The sequence below is a fragment of the Hakea prostrata genome, chromosome 11, assembly GCF_041222555.1.
Source record: "Hakea prostrata isolate BN-2017 chromosome 11, UWA_Hpros_2, whole genome shotgun sequence".
In the NCBI taxonomy this organism is placed as follows: Eukaryota; Viridiplantae; Streptophyta; class Magnoliopsida; order Proteales; family Proteaceae; genus Hakea; species Hakea prostrata.
The window spans coordinates 14,602,935-14,618,172 of record NC_142610.1 but is presented as its reverse complement, the minus strand read 5'-3'; the positions used below and the strand labels follow the sequence as shown (position 1 = coordinate 14,618,172).

Genomic DNA, 15,238 nt, shown 5'->3' with positions numbered 1-15,238 from the left:
AGAAACCCAATAGAACACGTTAGAGTATGCTAGTTAGGAATGATTAGAACAAAATTAACCAGGAAATTTTTTTTTTAGAAACCTAAAATGCTTAATTCAATTCACCATCCTTGATATCCAGTAGGTTAGTTCTTCCTATTATATTTGACCTACAAGCAAATAAAGCCGAAACAACATCGTCTTCTCTTTCCGTTTCTCTAGAGTGGGATTTTCGTACGGTCATGGTTGATCTGCAGTGAGTTCACGATTTTGGAGAAAAAATGCTTGATCGCTGCAAAATCTTAAAGCAAACCGATGTTCTTTTGCCGATTTGAAGAGAATAATACATGTAGAGTTGAAGACAAAGCATAGAACACTGTTTTGGTTACTTTTGTAATAACTAAACTTGTTTTAGCTATTCTCGTTGAAGTAAATAGAAGGTGGTTGGTTTTGTAAAAGCAAAATTTATAATGCCTAATCTCGTAATTTTTCCATTTAAAGGTTGAGAGTTTAAGGTTGAGAGTTCTTGATCCGTTACATTGAGTCTAATTTGAACTCATATAAAGCAACCGTTTCCCAATTGTTTTTTTTTTGTAACAAAGGCGCTTTTTATATATAGGGAAATTGGGGTTGGGATAATTACATATGCCGCCGGTAAGGATTGAACCCACAATCTCTCCACTGAGAGGTGAGTTCTCAACCACTGCACTATCCTTCCATTGGCAAATAGCAAGTCATTATTTACTTTTCCGATAAGGAACAAATCATATAAAGCAACCGTTTCCCAATTGTTTCCTTTTCCGATAAGGAACAAATCAAATCTAGTCCTAATATTCCTCAAACTCAGCGATCAGATTTTCCTAGAAATAGCAAGTCATTATTTACTCATTCTCACTTCAATCTATTTCGTTGAATTATTTTGTTTCGGAAGTTTTCATTGTTCTCGAAAACCCTTTTGGGTGAATTGTTTTAGAAGGAATTTGACACCAATTTCAATCGTTTCTCACAACCTTCATCACTAGCAATGTCTTCTGGTAAATTTATTCTAAGGAGTGCTGAGAATGATACTTTTGTGATTGATTAATCGGGGGCTCTTCTATCTGACACCATCAAGAATTTCATAGAAAATGAATGCACTGGAGATGATGATATGGTGATACCAGTACCGAACATCAGCTCTCAAATTCTCCCAAAGGTGCTTGAGTATTGCAACAAACACGCCCATGACGATCGATTTGATGATGACAAGAAAGGGAAAGAAGTAGTCGGAGATTCTGATCATTTGCATCAGAATTCCAAAATTGAAGACTTGAAGAATTGGGAGGCAACTTACATGGATATCGATCAAGAGGTTCTTTATCATCTCATGCTTGCTGCAAATTTATCTGAACATTCAAGGATTGTTGGATTTGACTGCAGAAAAAGCCGCCAGCATGGTTAGAGGGAAAAGTGTAGAAGGAATTCGAGAAACTTTCAATATCAAGAATGATTTTGATCGAGAAAATACGAAAAGAGAATCAATGGGCTTTTGAGTGAATGAAATACATGAAATTATACAAATTGGGTGTTAAGTTTTAGTATCATTGATAGTTTAGAGGTATAATTGATGTAGCAGATTCAATTTTGATTGATTCAGTGACTGATGTTAGTTCGTTTTTGGGTTTTGAACATATAACTTCAAACTTGTTATGTTTCTCTTGTTTATTGCTTTATGCTGGTTTTGATTCACGTTGAAGCTGCAATTCTTTTTTTGTTTACTACTGAATTTCTTTACACCCACCTCCTAGAAAATCATACTAAACACAAGGCAGTCCCTTAATTATTATTTATTGGTGTTTGAGGTTTTGAGCGTTTCTTTTTTCTCTCTTCTTCATCTTTTTTTTTTCTTCTCTATGTTTGTTTTAGAGATTTGGGAAGGAAAATCATTTAGGAGTTCTTAAAGGAAATCAATGTCAATAGTCCCCTAAAATTACAATTACGATAAATTCATGTTTATAATTTAAAGGGTGGCTTAATTGGTAAAAATCAATACCTCTAAATAGAATGTTAGAGTTCGAATCCCATCGGAACTAGACAGCTCCCACCCCTGAGTTGAACAAACGCAAATTTCAGCTCCCAAAAAAATAAATTAATAATAATTCAAGTCTATTAATCCACTTAAATTACAATCGTGATGTTATCATGTTAACTCATGAATCCCCACAGGTTTTGATTGTTATTCCTTCAGAAACCAAAAACCAGAAAGAAAAATAATAATAATAATAAAATAAAAAATAAAATAAAAAATTTGAATGCTATTGGTTGTAGGGCTGCAACTGGACTGGGTTGGGTCGGGCTTTTGCAATCCAAAGCCCAGCCCTATATGTTTTAATCTGAGCCCATTCCCGCCTTGACCCTAGTTCAGGGCCAAGGATTATTGTTCCTATCCCTAAGCCTTACAGGGTCAAGCCAAGCCCATTCCCGCCCTAATTGTAGGGCTGCAACTGGGCCGGGATGGGTCGGGCTTTTGCAATCCCAAGCCCAGCCCTATATGTTCTAATCTGAGCCCATTCCCGCCCTGACCCTAGTTTAGGGCCAATGATTATTGTCCCTGGCCCTAAGCCCTACAGGGCCAAGCCAAGCCCATCCCCTCCCTAATTGGCCCTAATTGGACTAGGTCGGGATGGGTTGGCCCTGATTGGCCCTGGCCCTGGCCCTAATTGGCCCTGACCCTGATTGGCCCTAATTGGCCCTGGCCCTAACCCAGATTGGCCTTGACCCTGACCCTGATTAGCCCTGACTGACCCTGTCCCTGGCCCTAATTAACCTGGTCCCTTGCCCTGATTGACCCTATCTTGGCCCTAGCCTTAATTGGTCATATTATTGGACCTAAAATAACAAATGTAAATTCAAAAAATAATAATAATAATAATAAAAGTATCATAAGTAAACTAAAAATAAAATTCAAAGAAATATAAGATGATTCAAGCTCAAACAAAATGATATAGTCAATAAATTGATAGTGCTGCTTTAAACATAAATAAATTCATACTCCATAATTCTATATTAATTGATCTCTGAAAGTCTCTCCTTGCTTTGATGAGGGAAATTGAAAACCCCTCTCATTGATATCCTTATTCAAAAAAAAAAAAAAAAAAAAAAAAAAAAAAAAAAAAATCATATTCAAAACTTTGTTATCAAGTAAATCAACAATAATTTAGTATTGATATTTTTTTCGTAGTTAAAGAAAATTATATTTTAGTTACAAACATAGCTATTTGTCCTTAAAAATTTTTTTTTCTCTGAAATATCACATTGGAGGCAAAGGAAAAATGTCAATATTCATGATGAGAAGTTGAGGTGTAGATTTGTTAGATATTAATTATCTATATACTAGCTTTTATTATTTATAATATATTATTTCGCCTTAGTCCAAAAAAAAAATCAATGATTTTTTGGAACTAAAAATGACTTAATTCAAAAAATAAAAACTACCTTAAAAATAATATAAAAAGTGAATTCATAGTCCAATATTATCAAAATGATTGAAGGTCAAGGTCGAGACTTATAATTATATCAATAATAATGTGAAGATTATGGTAAAAATCTAATACATGATCAGGATCAAATTAACATTAAGACTAGAGCCAAAATTAGGTTAGGATTGAGCCAAAATTAGGGTCAAGATTGGGCCAAAATCAGGTGGATGTTTACTACATTGGTAACGATGATATAATTTATTTTTAATAATTTTTTTACAAAACATGATCATGTTTTTAAAATTTGACAGGTGTCAAATATTCACCCATGTGGATTATAATTAATTCCTCTTCATATGGGTGGAGGGTCCAGACTCAAATCATGGCTAAAATCATGGGCCAAGATTAGGCCAATATCAGGGCCAAGATCAGGGTTAATTAGGGACAAAATCAGGGCCAAAATCAGGGCCAAAATCAAGGCCAGAATCAGGGCCAGAATCAAGGCCAGAATCAAGGCCAGAATCAGGGCCAAAATTAGGGACGGGCCGAGATGGACTAGGTGGGCCTGAGAGTAATCCTAGGCCCGCCTTTGCCCTAGTTCAGGGCCAGAATATTTTGGCCTTAACCCGCCCTAAGGGCCAAAATCTTTAGTCCAACCCCTATTCGGGCTCAGGACGGGTCAAGGCCGCCAGGGCCAAACTTGCACCCCTAATTGGTTGTTCTGAATTTAGTTTTTTTTCATGATATTAGAGATTGTATTTCCCAATCTGGTTTGTGTCTCTTTATCTTCAATTCTGAGCAGGTGATGAAATCACCTATAATTGATTATATCATGTGAAGTGACAAATTTCGAGCTTTTTAATACTGATGCTAGTCAACCCCTCTAAGAAACTTGTTTATTGGGAATAAATGCATGGGAAAGAGAATAATTTAGATCGTCCCATATTTTTTTTTTCTTCGATAAAGATAAAATTTTATAGATATCATTGGTGACTATATCCGTGCAAAATAGTCCTATATGTTCATTTGATAAACTAAGGAGCCAATTTTTAGCTGTATCTATTCTAAGTTACAGACTTCTAATTTGGATGTGATTGGTATCATCATCGCAAAAATCAAGAAAATAGTAAGAGATAAATGAGTGGCTTGTTTGCCTGTGATAAAGATTTCTCCTAGTAAGTAATCACGCCAAATATGCTTTAGCTGGACATTCTTTTTTTGTGCTTTTAGTCACTACCCAAGTTGCTTCCAGTAAATTCTTCAGCAGTTGTCTTGTTGTGGCGTATCCTTTTTGTACATCTTTGATTTTTTCCATCCCTTGTCAATCCTACGCTCCAACTATCTCAGTTCATTTCATCAGATATACACACATTAACATTGGTGAGTTCCCAAAGTTATTGTTTGAATAAGAGAACATTTAAGACAAGTATCTTGGGTTGTTTTTTAATTATTTGTCCTTTCAGTATTTTTGGTAACAACTTTTGTCTCATTTATGCTTGAAAGGCACAGAAGACAAGAGAAAAGTTAACTAGTAAATTACAATTTTGGTGATTCTGTATAAATATTCAGATTTCTAGATTTATTTGGTTGCCGCTTATTCGAAGAAGCAAATTTTGTTGGCATAAAACTTTCAAAACCAGTTCGATTGAAGCTTAAGGTTTTACTAATTGGTGAATTGATCAACAATGTTGCTGTGAAAGCAAACAGTTCTTGAGCACCTGCCACTGTGGACCTTGGGGGGGGGGGGGGGGGGGGCATAATGCAAGCAGCCTTATTCCTGTTTTTCAAGAGAGGCAGTTTCCAAACTCAAACTCTTGGTCACTTGGTCAAAGTGGAGAAACCTTACCACTGCACCAAGGCCATCCCTCAAAAGGAAGGTACAAGACAAAACCTATAGAACAGCCAGAAAAACAAGCTGTGTGTGTGTGAGAGAGAGAGAGGACATGAAAAGAGAGTGTGTGCTGAAGCATGATAGATTCAGCTTAGCCCATCAGAGTGACCCTCAGTTGATCTATATCTTAGCAATTAGACCGTTACAAAAGGTAAAGAAGTAAAACTGCAGAAGTGAAAATTCAAAATGTGTTCTATGTTTTATGGTAATAATGTTTAGGGATTTTTATTAATTAAAATGGAGCAATTATTTGATAAAACCATAGGCAATTCGGTTACTCCATACCCTAGTCTATACCTTCCTCTCCTCTTAAAGAGGGGAAATATACTATTATGTATTTATTTATTATGGACCTTTTTTCTCTTATTAATCTGATTTATTATTTGTTTCATGGATATTTTGATTTTGAATCCATATTATACGCTTGTAGCATTAAGTGATAATTTCAGCGAGTGGTAAATTCTTATCACAAGAACATATTCTTAGTAGCATGTTTATCAAATACCAACTTGTTCTAATAGTGTTCCAGAATGAATTTATCAAACACTCATTTTCAAACAAAGAATGATCTCTCAGCACAAAAACATGTAAACAGTTTTACGCAAAAACTAATCCCTCAAAAAACAATTTATACACAAAAAAAAAATAATAATAAAGCAGCAAAACAGCCACTTCGAATGGTTTGCAAGAAAGCTATGCCAGTTAGACACTCCCACCCAGTCTTTAAAGTCCCATCTCCCATTAGACCCAGTTGAACTTACTCATCATATCAAGTTATCAACCAACTATTTAGAACTATGCCATTTCGTGCATGTGTGTGTTTTGGAAGAGGGGAAGGGGTTCATTTTCCTGACCCCAACCATTTTTTTAAAAATAAAAATAAAAATAAAAATTTGAGACCCCTGATTATCTGGGTAAGCTGATCCAGATCCGGACTGGCTGATCCCTGTTACTAGGGTTAAAGCCGATTCTGATCCAGATAAGGATCAGCTAGGACTGTCTGGAATGATCAAGATCCTAATTCTGCCTTTTTATATTGGCCCAAGAACCCAACAGTACAGTTGCATTGGGACTAAGGCATACACTTCCACATCCAACCTCTAGTTTGTTGAGGACATCTTTTGCTTACTTCACAGGTTAATTGAGGTTTCTTTCTTGCACATCCCTCGATACAGCAATGGGGAAGCTCACTTGCTAGGTGAGGGAGCTATGAATATGAGAGTTTCTAAAACCCCATGGTGGGGTTCTTCACCAGTTAGTTGTTCTAGGGGTGTTCCTAACTGGAGAGTTTATCTCCTGGTTGTCTTCTTAATGAAACCTTCTTCGTTTCGTCCAAAAAAAAAAAGAAAAATTGCACTATTTTCTTCTTCTTCTTTTAATTTGAGGAGGAAACCAAGAAAAGCAAAAAAAATTAACAGGGACTTTTCTAGGCTGCAAGAATGATAAGAAGAGTAGCCAGCCAACAGCCGAACCTTCTTTTTTAACTTGAAAGTTGCTTTCAAGTACAGGCATAGTGTAAACTACTGTAAAGGAAAGATTATAAAGACAAAAGCTTCAATTTAAAAAGAAAATAGAAGAGTTTTTTTTTTCTTTTTTTTTTTTCCGGTAGAAACAGCTGAGTCTAGATTACATGGAGAACAAATTACAGAAATATAACGTAATCATTGCCTGAAGCTTGACTTGGTTGGACAGATTGATTCCCGGATATTCTGCAAAACTGATGCATAGCCATGCGTTCTTGTTCATGTTTAGGAGAGTTTCCTGAAGGGAAATCAGAAAGAAAACAAAGTAAGAGAGCAATGTTAACCATGATGAATACCCAATTTCACATCTAGTTGTCACAATTATTAAAAGCCTACCATCATCTTGACTTTCCGTCTCTGGATCAACCTCATCTTCACTAAATTCATGAACCTTTGGCTTGATATTAAACCAGTACTTCGCAACAATGGAAGGCCAGAAGGCCTGCATGCATTCCCATTCACGTTTCTCTCTCTTAAATCCCAAAACTACCGTTTTACCAAAAAATTTTTCCCTAAAACTACCCAAGTGTCTCTAAAATCCTTAACCACCCAAGCACTCACTCCACTCACGTTTCTCTCTGATAAGCATTCATTTACCATTATTTATTTGATTTAATTCCCCATACTTATTTAATTAAAGAGAGCTAATTGAGTATTTTTGTGTATTTTTCAGGAATAAGGAGATTTAGGATATTAGAGATAATATGGAGTAAAGTTGGCAAATATATTAGATATTGGTGGATTTTAAATCATGGCAATCAATCTTGCTGCTCAAGAAATCATGAAAAGTGAGATCTTAGCCAAATTGGAAACATGTGGAGGTTTAAGGAACAAAATTGGTAATAAATCTGAAAATCGGGTAAACAAACCTACTTTCAGTATTTTGGGCATATCTCTCTCGTATGAGCTTGAATTTCGATGATTCAAGATGCTATGGAACGATATTGAAAATATCTACAACTTTTCAGTTTTGAGTTTTTCCAAATTCCGAAAGAATAAAGGTCAAATCGACCGGTAAAGAGAAGGGATTCATTGTGTGCGGGAGTGTAAAGGAGAGATCAACCGTACAGCTGTCCTCTAGCTGATCACGGTTATCTCAATTATTCTATAAATACATGTAATGTGTTATTCATTTAATATATTGGAAAACATCATTTCATCATGGTATCATTTCTTAGGTTTGGTTCAACCCTCTCGATCCAACCACGTTTCAAGATTGTCTCAAAATCCACGTTTCAAGATTGTTTCCAGATTCACGTTTCAAGATTGTTTCCAGAGTCTTCTTGACTCTTTGTTTTTCCCATTCACATATCTAGAGTCTTCTTGACTCTAGAGTCTTCTTTACTTTGTCGTATTCTCTTCTTGAAACAACCAACAAAAGCCAAAATTTCTCCAGATCTTGATCGAATCTTTTCTGCTTCATTACTATGCGCAGAAAATGGCTCAAGAAGACACTGTTGTTCAAGCTTCTGAAGATCTGAACTGATTCATAGATCTGAACTGAATTTATTTGCTGTTTCTTGAAGATTTAATACTTTCGTTTCATAGATCTGAACTGATTCATGGCGACAACTGGATCTTCGTCTCCGCTTGTTACTCTGAATTTTCATCCAGCTTTTCCTCTTAAATTGAATGCTGGAAATTACATTTTATGGCGTGCTCAGTTTGTTCCTCTCTTAAAAGGTCATAATCTTTTTGGATTTGTCGATGGATCTATCTGTAGTCCTGTTACTGCGCCTTCGCCTGAATCTGAGAGCTCTGTTGCTGCATCTGCTGGTTCAATTTCTCCATTAACTGTTGATCTATGGACTCGTCAGGATCAACTCATCTTGAGTTGGATTATTTCATCTTTGAGCGAAACGTCTCTTCCACATGTTGTTTCTTCTCAAACTTCTCAGCAAGCTTGGGAAACCTTGGCTGAAGTCTATGCTCCGGCTACTAGATCCAGAGTTCTTGATCTAAAAGATCGATTGTTCCGAATAGAGCGAGGTAGTTCTTCTATTGCTGATTATTTGTTAGAAATTCGCTCTATTGCTGATGCACTTGCAGCGATCAACAGTATGGTTCCTGATGAAGATCTTGTGTTAGCCACTTTGAGAGGTTTGGGAGCAGAATATAATGACTTCTCCACTTCTGTTCGTTTGCGTTCTGATTCGTTGAATTTTAGCAGTTTGTCTGGCCTTTTGATTACACAAGAATCTCATCTTCGAGCATCAGCATCACTGTCTGCTTCTTCGGTGATCACTGCTAATGTGGCTGCTTCAACTAATTCTTCTGCTAGTTCTCAAACAACAAATCGTGGAAATTTCTCTGGTAGTAGTGGTGGTAATCGAAGATTTTATGGAAATAGGCGCTTCTCTGGAAATCGCAGAGGTCATCCTCTTTCTGATCGCACAAATTACTTTGATAATCGTCGATTGCAAGGTTCAGGTGGCTATGATCGTCGATTTCAAGGTTCTCAGAACTCAATTCCTAACTATCACCACTCTGTAAGTTCTTCACGTGGTGTTTCTATGTGTCAATTATGCAATCAAGAAGGGCATCTTTGTGCTAGTTGTCCTCAACGATTCAATCACGCATATGTGGGTACGAATTTCTGTTCTACTGCCATTCTTGGTTCCTCTGTCAAATCTTCTTTATGGATTCTTGACTCCGGTTCTAACACTCATTTAACTACAGATTTGAGTAATCTTGCTATATGTGAACCATTCACTGGCTATGAGAACATTGTTGTAGGTAATGGACAAGGTGTTCCTATTTCTTCTTCTGGTTCTGCAATGGTCCAAATTGTTGGTTCTGCCTCTGTGTTTCATTTACCTCGTATCCTATATGCTTCTGGATTACGTTTCAATCTATTATCTGTCTCTCAATTTTCTTCAGATAATAATGTTTACTTTGTTTTTAATGGAAATTCATTTTTCATTAAGGATGTGCAGACTCACAAAGTGGTTCATCAAGGGCAGGGTAATCATGGTCTCTATACTCTGCACTTACAACTCACCAATTCAGTTACTGCTGCTGCTGTTCTTCCACTTTCGCATTGGCACTGCCGTTTAGGACATCCTGCTGCTACAAGGACTACGCAGGCTTTACATCTTGCTGATACTCCTTTTTCTGGTTCTTTTTCTTCATGTGATGCATGTTATACTGCTCACAGTCATCGTTTGCCATTTCTTGCATCTGTATCACATAGCCGATGTCCTTTAGATCTCATTCATAGTGATCTTTGGGGTCCTTCTCCTGTAGTTTCTTTTGATGGTTTTTCTTACTATGTGATCTTTGTTGATGACTTCACCAAGTATTGTTGGATGTATCCTTTAAAACGTAAATCTGACTTGTTAGCTGTTTTCACTCGTTTCAAAAATCTTGTGGAGAATTATTTTCATAGTTCAATTTGTTCGTTTCAATCTGATGGAGGCAGTGAGTATAAGTTGTTGGCTCCATTATTTGCTAACTCAGGTATTACTCATCGACACTCGTGTCCTTATACTCAGGCTCAGAATGGTGTGGCTGAGCGTAAACATCGCCACATCACTGAGTCTGGTTTGTCTCTTCTTTTTCATTCACATCTGCCACAAATATTCTGGACCAAAGCCTTTCAAACTGCTATCTATTTGTTTAATCGTTTACCTTTGCGGTGTCTTAGTAATGTTTCGCCTCTTAAGGCCTTGTTTGACACCTCTCCAGATTTGCACTTTCTCAAAATTTTTGGGTGTTTGTGTTACCCATGGCTTCGTCCATATAATAAAAATAAATTGGAACCACGATCTAGAGCATGTATCTTTGTTGGTTATGCTACAGCTCACAAAGGATATGAGTGCTATGATCCATCAACTGGGAAGATCTTCATTTCACGGCATGTGGTGTTTGAAGAAGCTATCTTTCCTTATTCCAATTTTCAGCATCAAATTGGGAATTTTTCAAAGGATACTTGGCTCTCTGTTGGTATTTCCCTAACCCCAATAGTACCATCTCCACCCAACCCCAATACATGTATTCCCTCTGTTGTTATCCCTAGCCCATCATGTAATAATAATTCTCTTGTAATTTCTGAAGCTGTAACTCATCATAGTGGATATTCCCCCTCCCCTAATGGTTCAACTGGACCCTTGGCATGCTCCATGGATCCTGTAAGCCCATCCATGGCACTTCCACAAAGCCCAACTCCAGCAATTCATGGCCCACACCATACAAGTTCAACTATTGGACCACTATCTACTACGGGCCCACTTGAAATAGTGGATAATAAAATTGCCCCAGCCCACTCTATGCTCACACGCTCCAAAACCGGGTCTTTAAAATCCATCACTCGTTTGAATTTAGTTGCTACCTCTGATGACTCCATGGTTCCTACTTGTTATACACAAGCGGTTCGCTCCCCTCATTGGCGGCAAGCTATGCAAGAAGAGTTTAATGCTCTCCTAGCTAATGGTACATGGACCTTGGTTCCTTCTACATCCACACAAAATATTATAGGATGCAAGTGGGTATTTCGTGTGAAGCGTTGTTCTGATGGTTCAATAGATCGCTATAAAGCACGTCTCGTTGCTAAGGGGTTTCATCAACAGCCTGGTATCGATTTTGGAGATACTTTTAGCCCCGTGGTTAAGCATACCACCATCAGAGTTATTCTTTCAATGGCTCTTTCTCAGAATTGGCCCATTCGTCAATTGGATATTTCCAATGCATTTTTGCATGGTGACTTAGATGAGACCGTTTATATGGCTCAGCCCCCGGGTCATGTGGATCCCATGTATCCAGATCATGTATGTCATCTTCGCAAGTCTCTCTATGGTCTCAAGCAAGCCCCACGCGCTTGGTTTCAAAAATTGACTACTTTTATCACCTCTCTTGGATTTGTGGGTTCACGAACGGATACCTCTTTGTTCATCTACAAAGCGGATCTCATCACTCTTTATATCCTCATCTATGTAGATGATATACTTGTTACTGGCAACCAATTTGAGGCTATCTCTGATCTTCTTAAGGTTCTCTCCACTGCCTTTGCCCTTAAAGACTTAGGTGATTTACATTATTTTTTGGGTATTGAGGCTACTCGTACAACTGATGGGCTACTACTTACTCAACGTAAGTATATTTTGGATCTTCTTCGCCATGTTAACATGCATGAGGCCAAGCCTATGCCTACTCCAATGGCCTCTGGGACTTCTCTTAGTATCACTTCTGGTGATCCTTTGCCTGATGGTACTTTGTATCGTCACACAGTTGGGGCTCTTCAATACTTAGCCAACACTCGGCCTGATATCAGCTTTGCTGTTAACAAAGTGGCCCAATTTATGCATTGTCCAACGGATATTCACTGGACTGCAGTTAAGCGTATTCTTCGCTATCTTTGTGGCACTATTTCTCATGGCATATATTTCAATCGCCAGTCTACTATTTCCTTGACTGCCTTTTCTGATGCTGATTGGGCTGGGTGTCCGGATGATAGACGCTCGACTACTGGATATTGTGTCTATATGGGTTCTCATCTCATATCTTGGGGCTCACGCAAGCAACGAACTGTTTCTCGTTCTTCTACTGAGGCTGAGTATCGTGCTATTGCTGCTGCTTCAACAGAGCTTCTTTGGTTACGATCTCTATTAGGTGAGATTGGAGCATTTCTTCCCACCGCTCCTGTGATTTGGTGTGATAATATTGGGGCCACGTATATGACAGCCAATCCAGTTTTTCATTCACGCACCAAACACATTGAGATTGATTTCCATTTTGTTCGTGACTTGGTGGCCACTAAGCAGCTTATTGTTCGGTATATTTCCTCTTTGGATCAGATAGCAGATACTTTTACCAAGGGGTTACCTCATTCACGTTTTCTTCTACTCCGGGACAAGCTTACGGTTCAGGATCCGTTACGCTTGCGGGGGCATGTAAAGGAGAGATCAACCGTACAGCTGTCCTCTAGCTGATCACGGTTATCTCAATTATTCTATAAATACATGTAATGTGTTATTCATTTAATATATTGGAAAACATCATTTCATCAGGGAGACATAAAAGAGAAGCCAACCACAGAAAAGAAGACGGCGAATGCGGCTCTCATCTCTCTCATTGCTGAAGAAGAAGACCACATCTCTCTCTCTCCTTATGTTTCATCTTTATTTTTCTTATGAACTTTGTAATAATGAGTAGCTAATTCCTTTTCTTTGGGATGTAGATGAACCATGTTTATTTCATTAGTTTGATTGTTCTATCTCTTCTAGTTGATTGTGTTTGAGTTTGACCAAAGATGTTCTATAGCTCAGCGAACTAAGCGTGCCAAGCTTCCGCAAAGGACGATAGTCTTGCGAAGATAGGGCATACCTAGGAAGACCATCCCTAATTTACTTTGAAGTGTAGAGTTATATCGGTTAGGGAAAAGCATTGGGGATTCGAAATCCCAAAGATCTTCACATATTCATATAACGTTTTTGCATTAATTAGTAGATTTAGTTTAAATTTAGTTTTGTTGAATTCAATCTTAGTGACTTAGCCTTTCAGTTCCCCATTGTTTGACCCCGTACTTTCTGCTTGCTAGATTAGTATAGGATTTTATTTTTGATTGGTTAGCGACACGATCAAATTTTGGCGCCGTTGCCGGGGAACCAAAGCACGGTTGCTAGGATTGATTTTTGTCAATTAGGCATAATTTTTAGAGTAATTTTAGTGTTTTTAATTTTTTATTGTTCTTTGCTTATTTAACAAATCTCTTTTTCTTTTGTTTTGTAGGTAACTGCAAGAGTAGCGATTCGATAATTAGTTTAGGTTGTTATCTTTTCTTTCTCAGATATAATTGTATTTAGGACTTTTCAATTGTAATATTTGCATTAGATTGGGTTGTTTAGGTTAATTTTTAAAAAATTCCCATCCCTCAGATCCCACATGTGTAACTTTTGTTCGAAAGATCACGTGGATTGCGCTTCAGGTACGTCCTAAACTCTCCCTTTTGCTATAGTTATTTTCTTTTATTTTTACTTATTTAGCTTATTCTTTTTTTTATTCTTCTGTGTGTATGCATGGTCGTCGGTCCCTAAACCCTAAGTTGACTCCACTTGACTTAGAGTTAGGAGAGACTTTGGCCAACCTTAGAAGGCAAAGAACCATGGCAAACTATGAGCCTCCAATAAGGCCCTTGAGTGAGCATTTCATTCTTACGATATATACTCCGGTTTCTTGTATTAAGTTGCCTAACATAGAGGCGGCTCAATATGAGATCAAATCTAGTGTGATTCAAATGCTACCATCTTTTTATGGACTTGCCATGAAGAGCCTTATAAGCACTTAGATGAGTTTTTAGAGGTGTCCTCCACGGTTAAAATTCAAAACCTCTCAGTTGATGCTTTAAGGTTACTTCTTTTCCCATTCTCCCTTAAAGATAAAGCTAAGCATTGGCTTCAGTTTTTGGACAATGTTAAAATTTCTACTTGGGCAGAAATGCAACAGGAGTTCCTTAAAAAGTTCTTCCCCATTGGCCGTACCAATAGCATTAGGTAGGGGTGTCAACGGTGCGGTTTAGAGCGGTTTCGGGCCGGGCCTAACGGTTTCGGGCTGAAAAACCCCCAGCCCAAACCAGCCCATTTTAAAGATAACGGTTTCGGTGCGGTTTCGGTTTGGTGCGGTTTGGGTTCGGGTTCGGGTTGACTAACGGTTTGGACTAAATTAAAAATCAATATTAAAATTTATTTTTATTTTTTCCTCAACTCCAAATTCTAATTTCTCACACACAAAATTACAAAAGATAGAGGATGAAGACTCCAAGTAGATCCAAGGATAAGTGATGGCATTAGCTTGATCCAAACCACCCTCCACCCTCAAAAAATAAAGAATTTAGATTTCCTATCATGTGTAGACCAACCTCACAATTTTCACCCAATGAAATTTAATTTGTAAGAGTTAAGAGTTAAGACTTTTAAATTTTAAAATAATAAAGCTAAATGAAATTTGAAAATTAAAAACTTAACGATTAAGATTAAAACTTAAGATTTAAGAGTTATCAATTAAGAATTTTAAATTTTAAAATAATAAAACTAAGTGAAATTTAAAAATTAAAAACTTAAAACTTAAAACTTAAACTGTTAAACGTGTTAACACTCAACTCTTTACTACTCAAACTCGAATCTCAACGTCTCAAACACCGAAATTCAAGGATCATTAATTACATTTAAACAATACAAAAAAAAATTAATTAAATTTAATATTTTAATTTATATATGTAAAAGATTAACGGGCTGACGGGCCGCACACGGGCTGGGCCGGGCCAGCCCGAAACCGTTCGGGCTGAGGGTCCTCAGCCCAATTACGGCCCATTATGGATCGGTTCGGGCCGGTTCGGGCTATAACAGGCCGGTCCGGTCCGGTTTTAACAGTTTGGGTTGAAAATTGACACCCCT

At 37.5% G+C, this 15,238-nt stretch overlaps 1 non-coding gene and 1 pseudogene across 1 annotated transcript; both read left to right on the top strand.

Annotated features, from left to right (window-relative positions):
- Nucleotides 1–1,003: 1,003 nt before the first annotated feature.
- On the top strand, nucleotides 1,004–1,515 carry LOC149000297 (SKP1-like protein 11 pseudogene; annotated as a pseudogene).
- Nucleotides 1,516–4,233: 2,718 nt separating this feature from the next.
- Nucleotides 4,234–4,311, top strand: LOC149000296 (small nucleolar RNA SNORD36). Its single transcript, XR_016170881.1, has one exon. It is a non-coding gene; the product is annotated as a small nucleolar RNA SNORD36 (small nucleolar RNA).
- Nucleotides 4,312–15,238: the final 10,927 nt, after the last annotated feature.